Here is an 18,670-nt window from a genome sequence, read left to right as displayed (position 1 = left end):
CAGAATGTTGCTGCCGCGGGAATGCGATGTCAAAATGCCCATTAAACTCAACAACATCATTATCATAGTAACTTACCCAGAATAATAATAGTTTTTAAAATGAAATTTCACGAATTCGGCCCGCGACGCCTCACTGAATTATATTAACAAAACAGCTTTATGGACGAATATATTCTTTACGTGGCAAAATTTGTTTTGAGAAACTAAATTATACTATAACCTAACAAGTATATAATTCACAATCACTCGTTTATTGAGCCTATAATTGATTATAATTAGAGAAATGGCAACAGAACGTAAAAAAGTAGATGCTGAGCGCAAATGGTTTAATGACGCTGAAAATATTCAAAGGATCAGTCTTCGCGCACTGCTTGAAATTTCTGGGTGAAAAAATGTGATTCATTGGCCATTCCTTTGGTTTTTAACTTTCCAAAATACGTGCTACCCGCCAATGACTTGCAACCTTTAATTTTGGCCCGCAAACGACAAAAGTTTGCCGACCTCTGGTTTACACTTTAGAGCCAGTGAAGTTATACAGACATCCCAACACAAATCCTCGACCCACTGCCCTATCTCCCTCGACTTTCCTATTCTCGATCCTCTGCCCTGTTTCCCTCGCCCAACTGCTCCACCTCTCTCAACCTTCCTATCCTTGACCCACCGCCCTATCTCCCTCAACCTTCCTATCCTCGACCCACTGTCCTATTTCCCCCAAACATCCTATCCCCTTCAACTTTTCTTTCCTCTATCCACTGCCTCTGCCTTGAATTTCCCACCCTCGACCCACTTTCCGACCTCCATCAACTTACTTATCTTCGACCTACGACGCTATACCACTCAGCCCCTAACCTAACGGCGCTACAATCACGACTAGATCGTCAAAATGAACTCTACCATTTTGCAACCAACTTCCATGTTTTATAAATAAAATTATAAAATTTTGAAAGGCCTTTCGATATCGACATACCTGAGTTCATTTTCCGAAACTCATTCAATGTCGCTTGTATTTCGGTTCAAGGCAAAACGATGAGAAAATAATAAAATATTTGCACGCTTAGTCATTTTCAACGAATGTTCTGCCATATTCTGTTGTATATACAAATTTTATTTACGTGACTGAGAAGGCTGAAAAGTCGAAAACAGTCAAAAAAATAAGTCGCTCAGTGAGTGTAATCCCTTCCAAACTATTTTAGAGCCATGAAATGTTTTGTCGTAGCTAGCGTTACCAACTGCCCTTTAATTCAGCGTATAGTCCCAAAATTGACCTAATCTTATCTGCAACTTAATGAAGTTGCAAAGGACGCAGTTAGTACGTAATCTTTGGCATCGCTTTTACTATAAAATGTTTAAGAAAAATACTACCAGAGCACTATTGCTTATTTCGGATCAGCATCATATTTGTCACGAGACTGACGACATGGTCATTTATTAAGGGCATAAAACGGCCTGTTAAAATTTAGAAAACCGTTATTCCAAACAAAAAAACCATCAGTAGCCCAATTAGTAAAACATTTTTAAACTGCCAATTAAGGTTATTGTTTAATATTTGAGATTCCAGCCTACATATACGAATGCTCTCAATCATGTTTTGTCGAAGTACGATTGAATCATCTCATTGGCATACACGACCAGTATAACCCATGGAAGTTGGTCACAAGATAGTAAAGTTCTGTGTGGCGATCGGGTCGTGAATAAAGCACCGTTAGTTCAGGTATCCAATAGTATGGCACCGTAGGTTAAAGATAGGTAAGTTGTGGCAGATAAGGCAGGAGATAGGACAGTAAGTCGAAAAGAGAGAGGTTGAGGGAGATAAAGCGGTGGTTCGAGAATGTTAAAGTTGGGGAGAAAGAGCCGAGGGTCGAGGATAGGAAAGTTGAGGGAGGTCGGGCAGTGTGTCATGGAGATAGGGCAGTGGGTCGAGGACAGTTTTAAGTGTTTAACGGGGTACTTTTGGCACGCAAACAACAAAAGTTTACCGACCTCGGGTTTAGACTTCAGAGCCAGTGAAGTTACTGCCCCTTCTCACTCAACCTTCCTATTTTCAACCGTCCTATCCTCGATCCACTGTCCTATTTCGCCCAAACTTCCTATCTCCTTCAACCTCTTTATCCTCGACTCATCGCCATATCTCCCTCAACTTTTCTTTCCTCTATCCACTGCACTATCTGCCTCAAATTTCCCACCCTCGACCCACTTTCCGATCTCCATCAAGTTACTTACCTTCGACCTACGACGCTATACCACTCAGCCCCTAACCTAACGGCGCTACAATCACGACTAGATCGTCAAAAAGAACTCTACTATCTTGCGACCAACCTCCATGTGTTATACTGGTCGAGTATGTCAATGAGATGATTCAATCGTACGTCGACAAAACATGATTGACGGCATTCGTAAATCTAGGCTGGAATCTCAATTGGTAATCAATAACCATAATGAGTGGCTTAAAAATGTGCTACTAATTTAGCTACTGGTGGCCTCGGGTTTGAGGTGACTGTTTTTAAAATTTCGAAAGGTCATTGGATATCGACATGCCTGAGTTCATTTTCATAAACTCATTCAATGTCCCTTGTATATCCGTTCAAGACAAAACGATGAGGAAATAATAAAATATTTGCACGCTTAGTCATTTTCAACGAATGTTCTGCCATATTCTGTTGTATATACAAATTTCTTTTACGTGACTGAGAAGGCTAAAAAGTCAAAAACAGTCAAAAATATGTGACGCTCAGTGAGTGTAATCCCTTCCAAACTATTTTAGAGTCATGAAATGTTTTGTCGTAGACAGCGTTACCAACTGCCCTTTAATTCAGCGTATAGTCCCAAAATTGAGCTTATCTTATCTGCAACTTAATGAAGTTGCAAAGGACGCAGTAAACGGCCTGTTAAAATTTAGAAATCTGTTATTCCCAACAAACTATATAAAATGTTGAAGAAAAATACTATATACGGACCCGAACACTATTGCTTATTTCGGATCAGCATCATATTTGTCACGAGACTGACGACATGGCCAATTATTAAGGGCATAAAACGGCCTGTTAAAAATTAGAAATTTGTTATTCCCAACAAAAAACTGCAATTAAGGTTATTGTTTAATATTTGAGATTCCATCCTACATATACGAATGCTGTCAATCAAGTTTTGTCGACGTACGATTGAATCATCTCATTGGCATACACGACCAGTATAACCCATGGAAGTTGGTCGCAAGATAGTAAAGTTCAGTGTGGCGATCGGGTCGTGAATAAAGCGCTGTTAGGTCAGGTATCGAATAGTATAGCACCGTAGGTCAAATATAGGTAAGTTGTGACAGATAGGGCGGTGGGTCCGAGGATAGGTGGGTTGAGGGAGATAGGACAGTAGGTCGAAAAAAGAGAGGTTGAGGGAGATAAAACGGTGGTTCGAGGACGTGAAAGTTGGGGAGATAGAGCAGTGGGTCGAGGATAGGGAGGTGGCGTAGTGGGCCGAGGATAGGATGTTTGAGGGAGCTAGGACAGTAGGTCGAGGATGGGAAAGTTGAGGGAGGTCGGGCAGTAGGTCGAGTATAGATAGGTAAGTAAGTAGATGGAGGTAGGGCAGTGGGTGTTTAAGTGTCTTCAACGGAGTAATTTTGGCCCGCAAACGACAAAAGTTTGCCGACCTCTGGTTTAGACTTCAGAGCCAGTGAAGTTAAACATTTATCCCATCAAAAATCCACCACCCACTGCCTTTTCCTATTCTCGATCTTCTGCCCTGTCTCCCTCAACCTTCCTATCCTCGACTCACCGCCCTATCTCCCTCAACCGTCCTATCCTCGACCCACTGTCCTATTTCCCATCCCTGGCTGGAATCTCAATTGATAATCAATAACCATAATGAATGGCTTAAAAATGTGCTACTAAATAAGCTACTGGTGGCCTCGGGTTTGAGGTGACTGTTTTTAAAATTTCGAAAGGTCATTCGATATCGACATGCCTGATTTCATTTTCAGAAACTCATTCAATGTCGCTTGTATTTCCGTTCAAGACAAAACGATGAGGAAATAATAAAATATTTGCACGCTTGGTCATTTTCAACGAATGTTCTGCCATATTCTGTTGTATATACAAATTTTTTTTTACGTGACTGAGAAGGCTGAAAAGTCAAAAATATAAGTCGCTCAGTGAGTGTAATCCCTTCCAAACTATTTTAGAGCCATGAAATGTTTTGTCGTAGCTAGCGTTACCAACTGCCCTTTAATTCAGCGTATAGTCCCAAAATTGATCTTATCTTATCTGCAACTTAATGAAGTTGCAAAGGACGCAGTTAGTACGTTATCTTTGGCATCGCTTTTACTATAAAATGTTGAAGAAAAATACTACCAGAGCACTATTGCTTATTTCGGATCAGCATCATATTTGTCACGAGACTGACGACATGGCCAAGTATTAAGGGCATAAAACGGCCTGTTAAAATTTAGAAAACCGTTATTCCCAACAATAAAACCATCAGTAGCCCAATTAATAAAACATTTTCAAACTGCCAATTAAGGTTATTGTTTAATATTTGAGATTCCAGCCTACATATACGAATGCTGTCAATCATGTTTTGTCAAAGTACGATTGAATCATCTCATTGGCATACGCGACCAGTATAACCCATGGAAGTTGGTCACAAGATAGTAAAGTTTGGTGTGGCGATCGGGTTGTGAATAAAGCGCCGTTAGGTCAGGTACCGAATAGTATAGCACCGTAGGTCAAAGATATGTAAGTTGTGGCAGATAGGGGAGTGGGTCTGAGGATAGCTAGGTTGAGGGAGATAGAACAGTAAGTCGAAAGGAGAGAGTTTGAGGGAGATAAAGCGATGGTTCGAGAATGTGAAAGTTGGGGAGAAAGAGCAAAGGGTCGAGGATAGGAAAGTTGAGGGAGGTCGGGTAGTGTGTCATGGAGATAGGGAAGTGGGTCGAGGACAGTTTTAAGTGTTTAACGGAGTACTTTTGGCACGCAAATGACAAAAGTTTACCGACCTCGTGTTTAGACTTCAGAGCCAGTGAAGTACTGCCCTTTCTCCCTCAACCTTCCTATCCTTGACCCACCGCCCTATCTCCCTCAACCGTCTATCCTCGATCCACTGTCCTATTTCCCCCAAACTTCCTATCCCCTTCAACCTCTTTATCCCCGACTCATTGCCCTATCTCCCTCAACTTTTCTTTCCTCTATCCACTGCACTATCTGCCTCAAATTTCCCACCCTCGACCCACTTTCTGATCTCCATCAAGTTACTTATCTTCGACCTACGACGCTATACCACTCAGCCCCTAACCCAACGGCGCTACAATCACGACTAGGTCGTCAAAAAGAACTCCACCATCTTGCAACCAACTTCCATGTGTTATACTGGTCGAGTATGCCAATGAGATGATTCAAACGTACGTCGACAAAACATGATTGACGGCATTCGTAAATGTAGGCTGGAATCTCAATTGGTAATCAATAACCATAATGAGTGGCTTAAAAATGTGCTACTACATGAGCTACTGATGGCGTCGGGTTTGAGGTGATTGTTTTTAAAATTTTGAAATGCCATTCAATATCGACATACCTGAGTTCATTTTCCGAAACTCATTCAATGTGGCTTTTATTTCCGTTCAAGGCAAAACGATGAGGAAATAATAAAATATTTGCATGCGTACTCATTTTCAACAAATGTTCTGCCATATTCTGTTGTATATACAAATTTCTTTTACGTGACTGAGGAGACTGAAAAGTCAAAAACAGTCAAAATATAAGTCGCTCAGTGAGTGTAATCCCTTCCAAACTATTTTAGAGCCATGAAATGTTTTGTCGTAGCTAGCGTTGCCAACTTCCCTTCAATTCAGCGCATAGTCCCAAAATTGAGCTTATCTTATCTGCAACTTAATGAAGTTGCAAAGGACGCAGTTAGTACGTAATCTTTGGCATCGTTTTTACTATAAAATGTTGAAGAAAAATACTTTATACGGACCAGAACACTATTGCTTATTTCGGATCAGCATCATATTTGTCACGAGACTGACGACATGGCCAATTATTAAGGGCATAAAACGTTCTGTTAAAATTTAGAAATCTGTTATTCCCAACAAAAAACCATCAGTAGCCTAATTAGTAAAACATTTTTAAACTGCCAATTAAGGTTATTGTTTAATATTTGAGATTCCAGCCTACATATACGAATGCTGTCAATCATGTTTGTCGACGTACGATTGAATCATCTCATTGGCATACACGACCAGTGTAACCCATGGAAGTTGGTCGCAAGATAGTAAAGTTCAGTGTGGCGATCGGGTCGTGAATAAAGCGCCGTTAGATCAGGTATCGAATAGTATGGCACCGTAGGTCAAAGATAGGTAAGTTGTGGCAGATAAGGCAGTGGGTCCGAGGATAGGTATGTTGAGGGAGATAGGACAGTAGGTCGAAAAGAGAGAGGTTGAGGGAGATAAAGCGGTGGTTCGAGGATGTGAAAGTTGGGGAGATAGAGCAGTGGGTCGAGGATAGGATGTTTGAGGGAGCTAGGGCAGTGGGTTGAGGAAAGAAAAGTTGAAGGAGGTCGGGCAGTAGGTCGAGTATAGATAGGTAAGTAAGTAGATGGAGGTAGGACAGTGGGTCGAGGACGGTTTTAAGTGTTCTTTATTTAACGGAGTAATTTTGGCCCGCAAACGACAAAAGTTTGCCGATCTCTGGTTTAGACGTCAGAGCCAGTGAAGTTAAACAGTCATCCCATCACAAATCCGCCACCCACTGCCCTGTCTCCCTCGCCCAACTGCTCCACCTCCCTCAACCTTCCTATCCTCGACCCACCGCCCCATCTCCCTCAGCCGTCCTATCCTCGACAGACTGTCCTATTTCCCATCCCCTTCAACCTGTTTATCCTCAACTTTTCTTTCCTTCATTCACTGCACTATCTGCCTCAAACTTCCCACCCTCGACCCACTGTCGGATCTCCATCAACTTACTTACCTTCGACCGACGACGCTACACCACTCAGCCCCTAACCTAACGGCGCTACAATCACGACTAGATCGTCAAAAAGAACTCTACTATCTTGCGACCAACCACCATGTGTTATACTGGTCGAGTATGCCAATGAGATGATTCAATCGTACGTCGACACAACATGATTGACGGCATTCGTAAATGTAGGCTGAAATCTCAATTGGTAATCAATAACCATAATGAGTGGCTTAAAAATGTGCAACTAATTTAGCTACTGGTGGCCTCGGGTTTGAGGTGACTGTTTTTAAAATTTCGAAAGGTCATTCGATATCGACATGCCTGACTTCATTTTCAGAAACTCATTCAATGTTGCTTGTATTTCCGTTCAAGACAAAACGATGAGGAAATAATAAAGTATTTGCACGCTTAGTCGTTTTCAACGAATGTTCTGCCATATTCTGTTGTATATACAAATTTCTTTTACGTGACTGAGAAGGCTGAAAAGTCAAAAACAGTCAAAAATATGAGTCGCTCAGTGAGTGTAATCCCTTCCAAACTATTTTAGAGCCATGAAATGTTTTGTCGTAGCTAGAGTTACCAACTTCCCTTTAATTCAGCGTATAGTCCCAAAATTGAGCTTATCTTATCTGCAACTTAATGAAGTTGCAAAGGACGCAGTTAGTACGTAATCTTTGGCATCGCTTTTACTATAAAATGTTGAAGAAAAATACTTTATACGGACCAGAACACCATTGCTTATTTCGGATCAGCATCATATTTGTCACGAGACTGACGACATGGCCAATTATTAAGGGCATAAAACGTCCTGGTAAAATTTAGAAATCTGTTATTCCCAACAAAAAACCATCAGTAGCCCAATAAGTAAAACATTTTTAAACTGCCAATTAAGGTTATTGTTTAATATTTGAGATTCCAGCCTACATATACGAATGCTGTCAATCATGTTTTGTCGACGTACAATTGAATCATCTCATTGGCATACACGATCAGTATAACCCATGGAAGTTGGTCGCAAGATAGTAAAGTTCAGTGTGGCGATCGGGTCGTGAATAAAGCACCGTTAGGTCAGGTATCGAATAGTATGGCACCGTAGGTTAAAGATAGGTAAGTTGTGGCAGATAAGGCAGTGGGTCCGAGGATTGGTAGGTTGAGGGAAATAGGACAGTAGGTCGAAAAGAGAGAGGTTGAGGGAGATAAAGCGGTGGTTTGAGGATGTGAAAGTTGGGGAGAAAGAGCAGTGGGTCGAGAATAGGTAGGTGGCGTAGTGGGCCGAGGATGGGATGTTTGAGGAAGCTAGGGCAGTGTGTCGAGGATAGGAAAGTTGAAGGGAGTCGGGCAGTATCGAGTATAGATAGGTAAGTAAGTAGATGGAGGTAGGGCAGTGGGTCGAGGACGGTTTTAAGTGTCTTTAACGGAGTCATTTTGGCCCGCAAACGACAAAAGTTTGCCGACCTCTGGTTTAGACGTCAGAGCCAGTGAAGTTAAACAGTCATCCCATCACAAATCCGCCACCCACTGCCCTTTCCTATTCTCGATCCTCTGCCCTGTCTCCCTCGCCCAACTGCTCCACCTCCATCAACCGTCCTATCCTCGACAGACTGTCCTATTTCCCATCCTCTTCAACCTCTTTATCCTCGACTCATTGCCATATCTCCTTCAACTTTTCTTTCCTTCATCCACTGCACTATCTGCCTCAAACTTCCCATCCTCGACCCACTGTCGGACCTCCATCAACTTACTTATCTTCGACCCACGACGCTACACCACTCAGCCCCTAACCTAACGGCGCTACAATCACGACTAGATCGCCAAAAAGAACTCTACTATCTTGCGACCAACCTCCATGTGTTATACTGGTCGAGTATGTCAATGAGATGATTCAATCGTACGTCGACAAAACATGATTGACGGCATTCGTAAATGTAGGCTGGAATCTCAATTGGTAATCAATAACCATAATGAGTGGCTTAAAAATGTGCTACTAATTTAGCTACTGGTGGCCTCGGGTTTGAGGTGACTGTTTTTAAAATTTCGAAAGGTCATTCGTTATCGACATGCCTGAGTTCATTTTCAGAAACTCATTCAATGTCCCTTGTATTTCCGTTCAAGACAAAACGATGAGGAAATAATAAAATATTTGCACGCTTAGTCATTTTCAATGAATGTTCTGCCATATTCTGTTGTGTATACAAATTTCTTTTACGTGACTGAGAAGGCTAAAAAGTCAAAACAGTCAAAAATATGAGTCGCTCAGTGAGTGTAATCCCTTCCAAACTATTTTAGAGCCATGAAATGTTTTGTCGTAGATAGCGTTACCAACTGCCCTTTAATTCAGCGTATAGTCCCAAAATTGAGCTTATCTTATCTGCAACTTAATGAAGTTGCAAAGGACGCAGTTAGTACGTTATCTTTGGCATCGCTTTTACTATAAAATGTTGAAAAAAAATACTTTATACCGACCAGAGCACTATTGCTTATCTTGGATCAGCATCATATCTGACACAAGACTCACGACATGGCCAATTATTAAGGGCATAAAACGGCCTGTTAAAATTTAGAAAATTGTTATTCCCAACAAAAAAAAATCAGTAACCCAATTAGTAAAACATTTTTAAACTGCCAATTAAGGTTATTGTTTGATATTTGTGATTCCAGCCTACATATACGAATGCTGTCAATTATGTTTTGTCGAAGTACAATTGAATCATCTCATTGGCATACACGACCAGTATAACCCATGGAAGATAGTAAAGTTCAGTGTGGCGATCGGGTCGTGAATAAAGCGCCGTTAGGTCAGGTACCGAATAGTATAGCACCGTAGGTCAAAGATAGGTAAGTTGTTGCAGATAGGGGAGTGGGTCTGAGGATAGCTAGGTTGAGGGAGATAGGACATTAAGTCGGAAGGAGAGAGGTTGAGGGAGATAAAGCGGTGGTTCGAGAATGTGAAAGTTGGGGAGAAAGAGCAGAGGGTCGAGGATAGGAAAGTTGAGGGAGGTCGGGCAGTGTTTCATGGAGATAGGGCAGAGGGTCAGAGACAGTTTTAAGTGTTTAACGGAGTACTTTTGGCACGCAAACGAAAACAGTTTGCCGACCTCGGGTTTAGACTTCAGAGCCAGTGAAGTTACTGCCCTTTCTCCCTCTACCTTCCTATCCTCGACCCACCGCCCTATCTCCCTCAACCGTCCTATCCTCGATCCACTGTCCTATTTCCCCTAAACTTCCTATCCCCTTCAACCTTTTTATCCTCGACTCATTGCCATATCTCCCTCAACTTTTTTTTCCTCTATCCACTACACTATCTGCCTCAAATTTCCCACCCTCGACCCACTTTCCGATCTCCATCAAGTTACTTATCTTCTACTTATCTTTGACCTACGACGCTATACCACTCAGCCCCTAACCTAACGGCGCCATAATCACGACTAGATCGTCAAAAAGAACTCCACCATCTTGCAACCAACTTTCATGTGTTATACTGGTCGAGTATGCCAATGAGATGATTCAAACGTACGTCGACAAAACATGATTGACGGCATTCGTAAATGTAGGCTGGAATCTCAATTGGTAATCAATAACCATAATGAGTGGCTTAAAAATGTGCTACTACATAAGCTACTGATGGCGTCGGGTTTGAGGCGATTGTTTTTAAAATTTCGAAATGCCATTCGATATCGACATACCTGAGTTCATTTTCCGAAACTCATTCAAGCTCGCTTGTATTTCCGTTCAAGGAAAAACGATGAGGAAATAATAAAATATTTGCACGCTTAGTCATTTTCAACGAATGTTCTGCCATATTCTGTTGTATATACAAATTTCTTTTACGTGACTGAGAAGGCTAAAAAGTCAAAACAGTCAAAAATATGAGTCGCTCAGTGAGTGTAATCCCTTCCAAACTATTTTAGAGCCATGAAATGTTTTGTCGTAGATAGCGTTACCAACTGCCCTTTAATTCAGCGTATAGTCCCAAAATTGAGCTTATCTTATCTGCAACTTAATGAAGTTGCAAAGGACGCAGTTAGTACGTTATCTTTGGCATCGCTTTTACTATAAAATGTTGAAAAAAAATACTTTATACCGACCAGAGCACTATTGCTTATCTTGGATCAGCATCATATCTGACACAAGACTCACGACATGGCCAATTATTAAGGGCATAAAACGGCCTGTTAAAATTTAGAAAACTGTTATTCCCAACAAAAAAAAATTAGTAACCCAATTAGTAAAACATTTTTAAACTGCCAATTAAGGTTATTGTTTGATATTTGAGATTCCAGCCTACATATACGAATGCTGTCATTTATGTTTTGTCGAAGTACGATTGAATCATCTCATTGGCATACACGACCAGTATAACCCATGGAAGATAGTAAAGTTCAGTGTGGCGATCGGGTCGTGAATAAAGCGCCGTTAGGTCAGGTACCGAATAGTATAGCACCGTAGGTCAAAGATAGGTAAGTTGTTGCAGATAGGGGAGTGGGTCTGAGGATAGCTAGGTTGAGGGAGATAGGACAGTAAGTCGGAAGGAGAGAGGTTGAGGGAGATAAAGCGGTGGTTCGAGAATGTGAAAGTTGGGGAGAAAGAGCAGAGGGTCGAGGATAGGAAAGTTGAGGGAGGTCGGGCAGTGTTTCATGGAGATAGGGCAGAGGGTCAGGGACAGTTTTAAGTGTTTAACGGAGTACTTTTGGCACGCAAACGAAAACAGTTTGCCGACCTCGGGTTTAGACTTCAGAGCCAGTGAAGTTACTGCCCTTTCTCCCTCTACCTTCCTATCCTCGACCCACCGCCCTATCTCCCTCAACCGTCCTATCCTCGATCCACTGTCCTATTTTCCCTAAACTACCTATCCCCTTCAACCTTTTTATCCTCGACTCATTGCCATATCTCCCTCAACTTTTTTTTCCTCTATCCACTACACTATCTGCCTCAAATTTCCCACCCTCGACCCACTTTCCGATCTCCATCAAGTTACTTATCTTCTACTTATCTTTGACCTACGACGCTATACCACTCAGCCCCTAACCTAACGGCGCCATAATCACGACTAGATCGTCAAAAAGAACTCCACCATCTTGCAACCAACTTCCATGTGTTATACTGGTCGAGTATGCCAATGAGATGATTCAAACGTACGTCGACAAAACATGATTGACGGCATTCGTAAATGTAGGCTGGAATCTCAATTGGTAATCAATAACCATAATGAGTGGCTTAAAAATGTGCTACTACATAAGCTACTGATGGCGTCGGGTTTGAGGCGATTGTTTTTAAAATTTCGAAATGCCATTCGATATCGACATACCTGAGTTCATTTTCCGAAACTCATTCAAGCTCGCTTGTATTTCCGTTCAAGGAAAAACGATGAGGAAATAATAAAATATTTGCACGCTTAGTCATTTTCAACGAATGTTCTGCCATATTCTGTTGTATATACAAATTTCTTTTACGTGACTGAGAAGGCTAAAAAGTCAAAAACAGTCAAAAATATGAGTCGCTCAGTGAGTCTAATCCCTTCCAAACTATTTTAGAGCCATGAAATGTTTTGTCGTAGCTAGCGTTACCAACTGCCCTTTAATTCAGCGTATAGACCCAAAATTGAGCTTATCTTATCTGCAACTTAATGAAGTTGCAAAGGACGCAGTTAGTACGTTATCTTTGGCATCGCTTTTACTATAAAATGTTGAAAAAAAATACTTTATACCCACCAGAGCACTTTTGCTTATTTTGGATCAGCATCATATCTGACACAAGACTCACGACATGGCCAATTATTAAGGGCATAAAACAGCCTGTTAAAATTTATAAAACTGTTATTCCCAACAAATAAAAACATCAGTAACCCAATTAGTAAAACATTTTTAAACTGCCAATTAAGGTTATTGTTTAATATTTGAGATTCCAGCCTACATATACGAATGCTGTCAATCATGTTTTGTCGAAGTACGATTGAATCATCTCATTGGCATACACGACCAGTATAACCCATGGAAGTTGGTCACAAGATAGTAAAGTTCAGTGTGGCGATCAGGTTGTGAATAAAGCGCCGTTAGGTCAGGTACCGAAGAGTATAGCACCGTAGGTCAAAGATAGGTAAGTTGTTGCAGATAGGGAAGTGGGTCCGAGGATAGCTAGGTTGAGGAAGATAGGACAGTAAGTCGGAAGGAGAGAGGTTGAGGGGGATAAAGCGGTGGTTCGAGAATGTGAAAGTTGGGGAGAAAGAGCAGAGGGTCGAGGATAGGAAAGTTGAGAGAGGTCGGGCAGTGTGTCATGGAGATAGGGCAGTGGGTCGAGGACAGTTTTAAGTGTTTAACGGAGTACTTTTGGCACGCAAACTCCCTCAACCTTCCTATCCTCGACCCACCGCCCTATCTCCCTCAACCGTTCTATCATCGATTCACTGTCCTATTTCCCCCAAACTTCCTATCCCCTTCAACCTCTTTATCCTCGACTCATTGCCATATATTCCTCAACTTTTCTTTCCTCTATCCACTACACTATCTGCCTCAAAAAAAAAAAAAAAAAAAAATTTTGCCGACCTCGGGTTTAGACTTCAGAGCCAGTGAAGTTACTGCCCTTTCTCCCTCGACCGTCCTATCCTCGATCCACTGCCCTATTTCCCCCAAACTTCCTATCCCCTTCAACCTCTTTATCCTCGACTCATTGCCATATCTCCCTCAACTTTTCTTTCCTCTATCCACTACACTATCTGCCTCAAATTTCCCACCCTCGACCCACTTTCCGATCTCCATCAAGTTACTTATCTTCGACCTACGACGCTATACCACTCAGCCCCTAAGCTAACGGCGCTACAATCACGACTAGATCGACAAAAAGAACTCCACCATCTTGCAACCAACTTCCATGTGTTATACTGGTCGAGTATGCCGATGAGATGATTCAAACGTACGTCGACAAAATATGATTGACGGCATTCGTAAATGTAGGCATGAATCTCAATTGGTAATCAATAACCATAATGAGTGGCTTAAAAATGTGCTACTACATAAGCTACTCATGGCGTCGGGTTTGAGGTGATTGTTTTTAAAATTTTGAAATGCCATCCGATATCGACATACCCGAGTTCATTTTCCGAAACTCATTCAATGTCGCTTTTATTTCCGTTCAAGGCAAAACGATGAGGAAATAATAAAATATTTGCACGCGTACTCATTTTCAACGAATGTTCTGCCATATTCTGTTGTATATACAAATTTTTTTTACGTGACTGAGGAGACTGAAAAGTCAAAAACAGTCAAAAATTTAAGTCGCTCAGTGAGTGTAATCCCTTCCAAACTATTTTAGAGCCATGAAATGTTTTGTCGTAGCTAGCGTTGCCAACTTCCCTTTAATTCAGCGTATAGTCCCAAAATTGAGCTTATCTTATCTGCAACTTAATGAAGTTGCAAAGGACGCAGTTAGTACGTAATCTTTGGCATCGCTTTTACTATAAAATGTTGAAGAAAAATACTTTATACGGACCAGAACACCATTGCTTATTTCGGATCAGCATCAAATTTGTCACGAGACTGACGACATGGCCAATTATTAAGGGCATAAAACGGCCTGTTAAAATTTAGAAATCTGTTATTCCCAACAAAAAACCATCAGTAGCCCAATAAGTAAAACATTTTTAAACTGCCAATTAAGGTTATTGTTTAATATTTGAGATTCCAGCCTACATATACGAATGCTGTCAATCATGTTTTGTCGACGTACGATTGAATCATCTCATTGGCATACACGATCGGTATAACCCTTGGAAGTTGGTCGCAAGATAGTGAAGTTCAGTGTGGCGATCGGGTCGTGAATAAAGCACCGTTAGTTCAGGTATCGAATAGTATGTCACCGTAGGTTAAAGATAGGTAAGTTGTGGCAGATAAGGCAGGAGATAGGACAGTAGGTCGAAAAGAGAGAGGTTGAGGGAGATAAAGCGGTGGTTTGAGGATGTGAAAGTTGGGGAGATAGAGCAGAGGGTCGAGGATAGGTAGGTGGCGTAGTGGGCCGAGGATAGGATGTTTGAGGGAGCTAGGGCAGTGGGTCGAGGATAGGAAAGTTGAAGGGGGTCGGGCAGTAGGTCGAGTATAGATAGGTAAGTAAGTAGATGGGGGTAGGGCAGTGGGTCGAGGACGGTTCTCAGTGTCTTTAACGGAGTCATTTTGGCCCGTAAACGACAAAAGTTTGCCGACCTCTGGTTTAGACGTCAGAGCCAGTGAAGTTAAACAGTCATCCCATCCCAAATCCGCCACCCACTGCCCTTTCCTATTCTCGATCCTCTGCCCTGTCTCCCTCGCCCAACTGCTCCACCTCCATCAACCGTCCTATCCTCGACAGACTGTCCTATTTCCCATCCTCTTCAACCTCTTTATCCTCGACTCATTGCCATATCTCCTTCAACTTTTCTTTCCTTCATCCACTGCACTATCTGCCTCAAACTTCCCATCCTCGACCCACTGTCGGACCTCCATCAACTTACTTATCTTCGACCCACGACGCTACACCACTCAGCCCCTAACCTAACGGCGCTACAATCACGACTAGATCGCCAAAAAGAACTCTACTATCTTGCGACCAACCTCCATGTGTTATACTGGTCGAGTATGTCAATGAGATGATTCAATCGTACGTCGACAAAACATGATTGACGGCATTCGTAAATGTAGGCTGGAATCTCAATTGGTAATCAATAACCATAATGAGTGGCTTAAAAATGTGCTACTAATTTAGCTACTGGTGGCCTCGGGTTTGAGGTGACTGTTTTTAAAATTTCGAAAGGTCATTCGATATCGACATGCCTGAGTTCATTTTCAGAAACTCATTCAATGTCCCTTGTATTTCCGTTCAAGACAAAACGATGAGGAAATAATAAAATATTTGCACGCTTAGTCATTTTCAATGAATGTTCTGCCATATTCTGTTGTGTATACAAATTTCTTTTACGTGACTGAGAAGGCTAAAAAGTCAAAACAGTCAAAAATATGAGTCGCTCAGTGAGTGTAATCCCTTCCAAACTATTTTAGAGCCATGAAATGTTTTGTCGTAGCTAGCGTTGCCAACTTCCCTTCAATTCAGCGCATAGTCCCAAAATTGAGCTTATCTTATCTGCAAATTAATGACGTTGCAAAGGACGCAGTTAGTACGTAATCTTTGGCATCGTTTTTACTATAAAATGTTGAAGAAAAATACTTTATACGGACCAGAACACTATTGCTTATTTTGGATCAGCATCATATTTGTCACGAGACTGACGACATGGCCAATTATTAAGGGCATAAAACGTTCTGTTAAAATTTAGAAATCTGTTATTCCCAACAAAACACCATCAGTAGCCTAATTAGTAAAACATTTTTAAACTGCCAATTAAGGTTATTGTTTAATATTTGAGATTCCAGCCTACATATACAAATGCTGTCAATCATGTTTGTCGACGTACGATTGAATCATCTCATTGGCATACACGACCAGTGTAACCCATGGAAGTTGGTCGCAAGATAGTAAAGTTCAGTGTGGCGATCGGGTCGTGAATAAAGCGCCGTTAGGTCAGGTATCGAATAGCATGGCACCGTAGGTCAAAGATAGGTAAGTTGTGGCAGATAAGGCAGTGGGTCCGAGGATAGGTAGGTTGAGGGAGATAGGACAGTAGGTCGAAAAGAGAGAGGTTGAGGGAGATAGAGCAGTGGGTCGAGGATAGGATGTTTGAGGGAGCTAGGGCAGTGGGTTGAGGAAAGAAAAGTTGAAGGAGGTCGGGCAGTAGGTCGAGTATAGATAGGTAAGTAAGTAGATGGAGGTAGGACAGTGGGTCGAGGACGGTTTTAAGTGTTCTTTATTTAACGGAGTAATTTTGGCCCGCAAACGACAAAAGTTTGCCGACCTCTGGTTTAGACGTCAGAGCCAGTGAAGTTAAACAGTCATCCCATCACAAATCCGCCACCCACTGCCCTGTCTCCCTCGCCCAACTGCTCCACCTCCCTCAACCTTCCTATCCTCGACCCACCGCCCCATCTCCCTCAGCCGTCCTATCCTCGACAGACTGTCCTATTTCCCATCCCCTTCAACCTGTTTATCCTCAACTTTTCTTTCCTTCATTCACTGCACTATCTGCCTTAAACTTCCCACCCTCGACCCACTGTCGGATCTCCATCAACTTACTTACCTTCGACCCACGACGCTACACCACTCAGCCCCTAACCTAACGGCGCTACAATCACGACTAGATCGTCAAAAAGAACTCTACTATCTTGCGACCAACCTCCATGTGTTATACTGGTCGAGTATGCCAATGAGATGATTCAATCGTACGTCGACAAAACATGATTGACGGCATTCGTAAATGTAGGCTGAAATCTCAATTGGTAATCAATAACCATAATGAGTGGCTTAAAAATGTGCAACTAATTTAGCTACTGGTGGCCTCGGGTTTGAGGTGACTGTTTTTAAAATTTCGAAAGGTCATTCGATATCGACATGCCTGACTTCATTTTCAGAAACTCATTCAATGTTGCTTGTATTTCCGTTCAAGACAAAACGATGAGGAAATAATAAAGTATTTGCACGCTTAGTCGTTTTCAACGAATGTTCTGCCATATTCTGTTGTATATACAAATTTCTTTTACGTGACTGAGAAGGCTGAAAAGTCAAAAACAGTCAAAAATATGAGTCGCTCAGTGAGTGTAATCCCTTCCAAACTATTTTAGAGCCATGAAATGTTTTGTCGTAGCTAGCGTTACCAACTTCCCTTTAATTCAGCGTATAGTCCCAAAATTGAGCTTATCTTATCTGCAACTTAATGAAGTTGCAAAGGACGCAGTTAGTACGTAATCTTTGGCATCGCTTTTACTATAAAATGTTGGAGAAAAATACTTTATACGGACCAGAACACCATTGCTTATTTCGGATCAGCATCATATTTGTCACGAGACTGACGACATGGCCAATTATTAAGGGCATAAAACGTCCTGGTAAAATTTAGAAATCTGTTATTCCCAACAAAAAACCATCAGTAGCCCAATAAGTAAAACATTTTTAAACTGCCAATTAAGGTTATTGTTTAATATTTGAGATTCCAGCCTACATATACGAATGCTGTCAATCATGTTTTGTCGACGTACGATTGAATCATCTCATTGGCATACACGATCAGTATAACCCATGGAAGTTGGTCGCAAGATAGTAAAGTTCAGTGTGGCGATCGGGTCGTGAATGAAGCACCGTTAGGTCAGGTATCGAATAGTATGGCACCGTAGGTTAAAGATAGGTAAGTTGTGGCAGATAAGGCAGTGGGTCCGAGGATTTGTAGGTTGAGGGAAATAGGACAGTAGGTCGAAAAGAGAGAGGTTGAGGGAGATAAAGCGGTGGTTTGAGGATGTGAAAGTTGGGGAGAAAGAGCAGTGGGTCGAGAATAGGTAGGTGGCGTAGTGGGCCGCGGATGGGATGTTTGAGGAAGCTAGGGCAGTGTGTCGAGGATAGGAAAGTTGAAGGGAGTCGGGCAGTATCGAGTATAGATAGGTAAGTAAGTAGATGGAGGTAGGGCAGTGGGTCGAGGACGGTTTTAAGTGTCTTTAACGGAGTCATTTTGGCCCGCAAACGACAAAAGTTTGCCGACCTCTGGTTTAGACGTCAGAGCCAGTGAAGTTAAACAGTCATCCCATCACAAATCCGCCACCCACTGCCCTTTCCTATTCTCGATCCTCTGCCCTGTCTCCCTCGCCCAACAGCTCCAC

This window comes from Styela clava, chromosome 2 (assembly GCF_964204865.1).
Source record: "Styela clava chromosome 2, kaStyClav1.hap1.2, whole genome shotgun sequence".
NCBI lineage: Eukaryota > Metazoa > Chordata > Ascidiacea > Stolidobranchia > Styelidae > Styela > Styela clava.
Note: the sequence above shows the minus strand (reverse complement) of the source record.